Raw genomic sequence first — 9,278 nt, forward strand, 5'->3', positions numbered from 1 at the left:
AGTCTATTAATATAATTGTAGGTATCACTCTATGATACAATCATATGGATATATATACCCTCATATATACTATTCAATATCAGAATATACTATCACTAATAGTATAGAGGGAGGAGAGAGAGAGCAGGGGCAGTCAGGAGAAGAGAGATGATAGTGAGAGAGAGTAGGAGTAGAGGCGAGAGTTAGAGCGTCAGGAAACGAGTAAGGATAGGTTCAATATTATGCCTATGAGTAGTATATGATATAACGTGATCATTCACATATATATGTTATATATACTAATACTATTTATAGTCTATAGATATATATGATAGTACTTACTCTATAATCACGTATTGTATGATATCATCTATACTATATATTATGATTATCAAATACGATATAGTATCTGAGTATTATACTTCATAGAAGTGTTATGATATTCCTCTTCAGTTCAATCAGATATATTTGCTTGGATGGTATAGATTATCATCTTAGAGTAAACCCACACTGCATAGATAAATATAGGAACAGGGGTACATTTTTCGTGGTCAAACAGGTCTACAGGCAACTGTATACAATAGTCAATAGATTATTGATAACGAGTTCAATGATAATAGTGCACCAACGATAGTACTTAACTCAATTAGTCAGTTATCAACATAAACTATAGGACGAAGAAAAGGAAACTTGAGCGCTCTGGAAGGATAAAGGATTCGGATCTAGAGTTGACATCAAGATTGGGCACAATTATGTATGATGTAGTGCTATGGCGTGTCCCGAAGTGGTACAGTTGTTAGTGATTAAGCGTAGCGACAAGGACCCTGCAATGCGTTAGATGACGGATCTGACTACTCGTCAGTGAGGGGGGGGGATTAATAAGTGCTCAGAGGACGGGCGTCGGCGTAGGGCGGGGGGATTGAGCCGGGTCGTACTGAGGAAAGTGGGCGCTAGGCGTAGGTCCAAGTGTGCGAGTCAGCCTAGGTCGCGATTTCCTGTAGTTGAGGGGTGGCTGTTCTTCGGGTCGTCATAATTCATAGGGGGGTGAGTTGTTCCGCCCTCGGGTCACGGAGTCCGCCTTTGAGGGTGATATTCCTAGGATGGGGATATGACGGCAGAATAGCCAAAGGCTAAAGCGAGTTGCAGGGATGCTGTCTTATAAACGCGATATCTTTGCCCGATCCTTGGGGATATACGAAATGCCGATAATTGAGTTGAAGGTCACATCTGTGTATTGTAATTTGATCATGTATCTCAGGTCAGACATATGCTCTGTTAACCGTTAAAAACAGATAAATACTGCATTCATGATCGCTCTATAACCATGCGCTACCTCGCAAATCGTCCCGATTTGGTAATGAAATAAAGTAGGAAGCTTTATACTTAACTGAGGAATAAGAATTCCTTGAGACAGGGGAACTCTATAAAGAGTAAGTATAACGAAGAGACAGCAACAGCCGGCAGATTCGCTTGATTAAGTGCACAATACTACAAATAAGACAACACGAATTGCAACGCATACGACAGAGCTCGAGATCAGCTCCGGAATTACAGTTTAACACACCTGGGAGGGGTGCTTTTCTAGTACAGTCCGTCAATATCATAACTTGAAAAAAAAGTACAAGTATCCTGCGCCTATTAACATGGCATTAGAGAGGTAAGTGGGACGTAGGGTAGGAATGGCATAGTTCGTATATATATGAAAAGGACAAAGTAAACATCGTGCAACAAGTAAAAAAACATGTTAGTAATTTATCGAATATTGTAGTCAAAGATGTTTTTTTCATTTATTTTATTTGTTTTGTATTATTTGATTCTTATTTATATATTTTTCATTTGGATTTTATTTTTCTTTCTCTTTATAGAATAATTATCTGGCATGAGGGTAACTGGTATATGCAAATTATCAGAATCGTGGTATGTTTTACCTTTGGTTTGTTTTTCATGATGTAATGCAAACCTCGCCTGTAGGTGATGCACATAGCACGCTCCCAGGGTTACTAGCAACAATACACCATCGTCCGGCGACAGTAATCGTATACGGGATAAACGTAAGGTTGCGTGGAACGGCTGAGCGGGTAAATGCATCAAGCTGTTTGGGCAAAGTAGCATCTGTTGAAAGGTTATACTAGAAGAGAAATGTTATAGGATGGCAATGATATAAACAAGACATGGGCTGCAGGTAGGTTAGGTATTCATTGCAATCTTCCTTGTGTAGGTATGCGGCGTTGTCTGGAATAAATAAGGATAATGAAGTCATGTTCACATGAGGCTGGAAGAATCAAAAGTATCTTGTAGAACAACATCAGGGTTTAGGGCTCGGGATATTACATCTGATGAACTGTAGTGTGTAGTAGCCTTGAAGTAAAATAATAGGGGGTGAATGTCGGGAAATGAGAGAAGAAACGGCCTAACCGAACGTCACGGATTTCAGAGAAATGTGCACTGACCATTATAATGTTATGGTTTGTAAATGAGCGCCTGGAGCAAGATGGGCATGTTTGTGTCAAGTTGCCCAGAGGCGATAAAGTGCAAACAAATGTGCGAGGAGTGGTTTTTGCACAGTTATCTAAGAAATCATCTGCTGGTGGGAAGGAAATAGACTGGCCGTGAAGGATTTTTTAGGATGATGAATGTTTTTGTGTGTTTAAAGTGAAAAAAAGTGTTATTTGTTTTGTATGGGAATGGGTGAATAGAATAATAAGCCGTGAAGGTAGACTTCAGGGGAGAGTGGGATAATTATAGGAGAGACCTGAAATTGTGAGGTAAGATTTTAGAGTAGAGTAGAACTGAATTCGTTGCCTTAGAGGAGAAAGAGAGGCTTAACATTAGCAGCAAGGAGGATATTGTGGAGAATAGGGCGTAAGTGCATGTGGAGTAATAAGACTGGGAAGCACTTCGCGCTGCTTGTTGCTGAAATCAACGAGATTGGTTATTGAGTTAATATTATTGATAATCTTTTATTAATTGTCACTTGAGTAAGATAGCACGGTTGGACAAAACGCAAGCTCTGTGAAATGGTTAGAGTTATTGAGCTTTGTGAGAGGTTTTCAAAGGTTGAGGGTGTTTAACGCTGTGAAATGCTCTCTGTAACTCGTGAACATTAGTGGCAATAGTGTTGACGGCATGAATCGATTTTTTTTGCGTCAAATCTGGGAGTAATTGTTCTGAGATTATTCTGATACTCTGAGAATTTAGAAGTGAAAGTATCATCATCTACAACGCCAAATAACGCGTGGGCAATTTTTCCGACGGCATTAATTAATCCTCGTCGTGAACGATGTTTATGTTCTACAAAAGAAGAAAGTTGATTATGGATAGAATTAAGTGCACTGTCAAGAAGAGAGAATTGCTGCTGCGTTAACTGTTCACGAGTTACCTGCGCTTGAAGTGATGCTATCTTACGTAGGTGGAAGGTAGCAAGGCGCGAGAAATCAGCAATCGGCTGAAGCGAAATTTTGATTTCCACATTGTTTGTTACTGGTAAGACTAGCCCATGGTCCTCAACGAAGGCTCCTGGTACTGCGCGAAGCCTAGGGGGTAGGGCATGGCGGTCGGCAGACGCCAATGTGAAGAATGATAAGCCCAAGAGGAGTAAGGTCTGGAAGATAAAATTTAATTAGTGTTCGTCGGCCGGGGGAGAATAGTACTTGTGAGCAAGCTTTAGGACATCGAAATGAGACCAAGATTGTTCACCTGACTGTATGCATTTAATGTAGGCCTTGTTGTTCTTTACACTAATTACTCTAAATGGACCTTCAAATCTAGGAGCAAGCTTTGACTTAATATTGAGTGGTTGGTTGACTTTTCTAAATACTAATGCTCCAACTTCAATGTCCTTGTGGCGGGCCACTTTGTGTTGAAATGACAGTATTTTATCTCTGGAATTAGTCAAATGCTTCTTTGTGATCTGAAAGATGGACTTGTTTCTATTTAGGAGATATTCAGCATAATTATCATTATATGAAGGAACTTGACTTTCATCAAAGAGGTCATAGGGTAGTCTTTTATCCATTCCATATAAAAGAAAATGTGGGGTATCACCTAAAGAAGAATGGAATGTACTATTAATACAAGACTGGATTGTCAATAGCGATTCATCCCATGTGTCCGATGTCGCATCAACGAGCGATCTCATTAATGAGAGGATGGAGGAGTTGAGCCTTTCTGTAATACCATTACTTTGTGGGCGGTAAGGGAGAATGTTAACACGAGTTACATTCATGATATCACATAACTTATCCATGACTTTGTTATGAAATTCAGTCCCGTTATCAGTTGAAAAATACATGGGGGCTGAATGTCTATGACAGAAGTCGTGAAAAGCATGTGCAACAACATTTGCTGTTTTGTTGGGGACGGGGACGAGTTCACAAAAACGAGTGAAGTTATCAATGAATACTAAAATATAACAATTACCATTGCGAGAAGGTAGAAAACCTGACAATGTGTCGCAAGAGACTTTCTGGAAAGGAAAGTCTGGAATGTCATATGTCAATGCAGGGGCTGGGTCATTGGTATTTCCTTTGTAATAAGGACATTGCTTACAAGACTGAACATGCTTAGCAACTTTGCTAATAAGGTGTGGGAAGAAGAAGCGTTGCTGAGCTAAGTGAATTGCCTTATACTTACCACAGTGTGCAGCTTCTTTCGACTCATGGAAAAGAGGAAGGATTCGACCTTCAAGGGATTCAGGAATAACTACAAGCTTACGAGATGCCTTAAGCTTTCTTGTCCTATATCTAGACTTGTAGCAAAGTAGACCGTTAGCATCGAGGTAAAGTTGACTTACTCGAACATGTCTGCTAGGGGGAGGTCTTTCATTCCTTTCTAAAGCTTGAATTAAGGGGCCGTACAGATTATCGTTACGTTGCGCTATCCGGATCTCGTCCTCCGTGGGTGGGTCCATGGGAGGTACGGCTGGGGCAGCCAAGACCGGGGCGGTAACAGAATGAATGAGGTCGGAACGGCGATCATTAACATGTGCAGACCGGATCTCGTCCTCCGAAGGATCCTCAACGGTAGGAGCGGCAGTATTTACCAAGATCGGTGCAATGTCAGAGAATTTCACCTTGCGGGAGGCAAAGGTGGGCGAGGAGCTAGATTCAGGCAGGTTGTGAGCGTCAGAGAGGGGAGCGCGTGATAGCGCGTCGGCAACACATTTTGTTTCCCGGGTAAGTAAACAATGGTGACGTCAAACTCTGCAAGAATTTCAATTGCGCGGGCGCGTCGTCCATGAGGTCCCTACCCTTAAATATGGACGTGAGGGGGGATGATCAGTGTCACTTCTATCTGATATCACAAGATTAGCTATCGAAAATGACGGAGGGCCCATGTGATACTGAGAAGTTCACGGTCCGTCGTGTGATAGCGTTTTTCCGCTGAATTGAGGGCGCGACTTGCAAAAGCAATGGGCTGCATTTTTCCAGAATGGCCATGTTTCTGGTGGAGTACTGCTCCGAGCCCGAGATTTGATGTATCAGTGGTGAGGACAAAAGGCAAACTAAAATCGGGGAAGGCTAAGATGGAGCCTTAATTAGTCGCGATTTAAGAGTTGTAAATGCGGCTTTTTTCCTCGTCTGTCCGCTGCCAAGTAGTATCCTTTTTAAGAGATGGTTAAGCGGCGTCGCGATGGACCCGTAACCTTGAATGAACGGCCTGTAAAAAACCTGAAAGGCCTAAAATGACTTCAATTCCTTCTGGTTCTTAGGTGTTGGAAAACCGGCAATGGCTTTAACTTTTTAGGTGCAATACGTTTAGACGACAAGGTATGACCTAAGTAATCTAACCCAGATTTAAAGAACTGACATTTGGTAGGTTGAATAGTTAATCCTGAAGTTAATAGCCTATTGAGAACCTGACGCAATTTATTCTTGTATTCAGAGAGGGAGGGTAAGCAAATTAAGATATCATCTAAATACACAAGGACCTGATCATAAATTAATCCTGATAGTACAAGTTACATTAATCTGCTAAATATGAGAGAAGAATTACGAAGACCAAAAGGGCATACTAAAAATTCAAAGTGTCTCATATGAGTCGAGAAAGCTGTATATGGCACGCTTTCGGGAGCCATAGGATCCTGCAGAAAGTCTTCAGAAATGTCAGCAGTTGAAAAAAAAATCTTATTATTAGAGCCAATGTCTTGCAATAACAACCTAAGATTAGGAATGGGGAAGGGTTCGGCACTGTTACTTTATTCAACTTGCGATAGTCGACCACTGGGCGGAAAGTATTATCCTTCTTTGGAACAAGGAGGAGGGGAGAGGCCCAGGGTGAATTGCTTGGTTGAATAAGATTCATGTCTAACATTGTTTTAACTTCCTTTTCCAAGGCCTGTCGCTTCGAATGAGGGATCTTATAACTCGGTATGTACGAAGGCTTAGCATCAGGCTCGAGGGTAATGGAGTGTTGAAGCAATGTTGTTTTTCCGATAGGACGGTCCTTGGTTGGCAGTATGCTTGGGAATTCTTTAAATAAGTTATTCAAAATATCATATCCTTCATGAAAATCTAAATTTTGCTTCAGAACATGATCAGAGCTCTGCTCATCAGGGGAAGATGATGTTGCAGAAAAAACAGGGGAGGGAACAGGTAAATCAAATTCGCAGATAGGCAATTCCGTGAATTCATAAGATATTACAGGTACACCAGCGTTAATAGTCAATGGGGCCGGGGTAAGATTAAATAAATGCACCTGACATCTATTATCAGTGATATTATACAAAGAAGGTAATGTTGCACAACCTTTTACTCGTATATTATCAGGTAATATCAAAGCAGTACCATTTGCCGAAGGACAAGAAACGTCTATCAGTAGATCATGAAATGCCGGGATAGTAGTGGTAGCACTAGCTATAAACAAGATTTCGCATAGTCGTCAACGTGTTTTGCGCGCGAAGGTTTGCGTGATGCGGGTGCGCGCGCAGCGAGAGGAGAGGTGAAGCGAGGGCGGGTGGGAGGGGTAGGGGGGTGGTGGGTAGGAGAGGATGGGAAGTGAGGTGTAGACATGGTGTGACTATGGTCATGTGTGACTTCATATATTGCCATTGCGGGTGTGAATGGGTCGGCATGCGTCCATAGGCAAGAGGGAGTCCTTAATAGGTAATTCTGACCATTAAAAGTAATGCTATTACTCTGAGGGTGGAGGGAAATACCTGTACGGTATAAGAAATCATGACCCAACAAGAGGTGTCCCGGAGTAAAATTAGATTCTACAACGACAAACTTGTGAGCAAAAATTTCACTACCAAGAGAAATGTTAAGGACTTTGCTGCCTAAAGCTGATACCTTATCTCCTGTTATCCCGCAAATGGTGGTTTGACTCGGTTGCAATTCTAATGATAAATCAAAATTCCGCAAGGTATTCAACGAGACCACAGAACAAGAAGATCCGGTGTCTAAGAAGAAATATGCAGGCTTGTCATTCAATATAGATGGAAGCAAAGGCGGCTGAGTGATATCATTAGGGATGCAACTAGTCGAGACAATGTGATGTGTTACCGGTATTGTGCTTGTAGTGTCGCCGTGTCTGGGTGTTTTTGGCTTTTCCCTAAAAAATGGCGGTTTGCTTGCGTTGCTGGAGCAATTGTATGTTTGATTCCACCTGGTCAGGGAACGCTGAGCAGTGAGGCCAAGGGTGTGAGCGCGTGCCGTGATAAGGACAGTACGGTGTCGAATAAAACATGAGTCGCATCCGTGACCTTTCGCACAACAATTAAAACACTGATCTCTGTCTGGTGCCCAATTTGTGACGCAAGGTTGTTTACGTCTGGGAACATGAGGGGAGTTAGATGACGGGGGAAAACGAGTTTTATGTCCCGTATTATATCTGTGAGGGGAGGTTTGTCTTGATTGTTGTGTTTTCGTGTCATGGTTGTGGAACCGCGGGTTAGGGTTGCGTTGTGGTTTGTCGTTTGGTTGTTTGTGCTTGTTTGTGTTACGCAAGGGTGTGTTGTTTTGGGTGGTCGCGGTAGTGTTAGTCGAGGGAACGCCTGCATTGACTGATACTGCGGGAGCCTTCTCTCTGATTGACTTGGCAAATTCGCCGGGTAACTTCAGTAAATCAGTATCTTCACAGGGTTCCCAAACTTGCTCTTGTACAGAAGTAGGTAAAGAAGCAACAAGGATAGATTTGACCATATACGTCATAGAGGAGACGTGATGGTCGTTAAACAAGGACTTTACTTGGGAGTCATGGTTGTGGGGAATACTCTTAACCCATTTTGAAACTTGAACCCGAAGCTGATTGATAAAGTATCGAATGTCTTCTTCGGACAAGGAAGCAGGCTTTAATTGAATAAGTCTCGCGAACTGAATATGGTGACTACCACCAAAGATTTTAACCAAGATCTAAATATAACCTAGAAATAACTCCAACTGCGCAATTCGGATGGCAATGTCTTAAAAGGCGTTAATCGCGTTACGTACTTTCGCTGAGGTAAGCTCTAAACGTGTTTCAGCCGCGTTTACGCATTTATTGCCGAAAGAGGGGTCATCTCTAGACATTCCACCTTGAATAATCATAGATTCAACATTTTCCAAGAAATCTTCAACCGGAATGGACGAGCCATCAAATTTCTGTACGATATTGAATGTTTGGTGAGGTTGGAAAGTCATGTTGGAGAAGGGGGGGCGGGTGGGGGTCAGGTCAGAGGGAGGGTCAGTGGTGGAATGGGCAGTTGAGGGGTTGTGGGGGGTCAGAGATGATCGGGAAACGGGACGGGAGGGAGAATGGGAAGGTATAGTATCCAACCCAAAGAAAATTTCGGTAGTTTCCCTGAGATGTCTGAACACTTTACCACTTCGTAATTCACTCATGAATAGGCGCGAGAAAGAAATCCAATCACTTCACAATAGAAAGAAAAAAAAGAAAAGAAAGTGGGTAACACAAGTCACAACACTAGGGTGTGAAAAACAATTAAGAGGAAGAAAAATGACACGAGGGATATCGACCTTAGTCGCAACTAACCTTCATTACCGATGTCTTCGTCCTGTCAGTCAACTTGATGCGCTGTTTGCTGTGTGACACTGGAAAAAATTATTCGCTATCGTGGTACGTAGCTAATTATTGTACCAATTATTGCGAAAAAAAGAAACGTGAGGTTCTCATCGTAGGCTGCCACCAGATTATGTGATGGGTATAGATTACTCTAGTATCCACACATAGATAAATATAAGGTTGGTGTCAAACACAGCAGCTGATACAATAACAATATATTATAACTTCAATAATATGACACGATATAATATATATATATAAATATAACAAGGAATGACTCTGGAAATAAAGATCGGGAT

This window comes from Penaeus japonicus, unplaced genomic scaffold (genome assembly GCF_977035675.1).
Source record: "Penaeus japonicus unplaced genomic scaffold, GWHDUDI00000001_assembly GWHDUDI00000003, whole genome shotgun sequence".
NCBI classification, from domain to species: domain Eukaryota; kingdom Metazoa; phylum Arthropoda; class Malacostraca; order Decapoda; family Penaeidae; genus Penaeus; species Penaeus japonicus.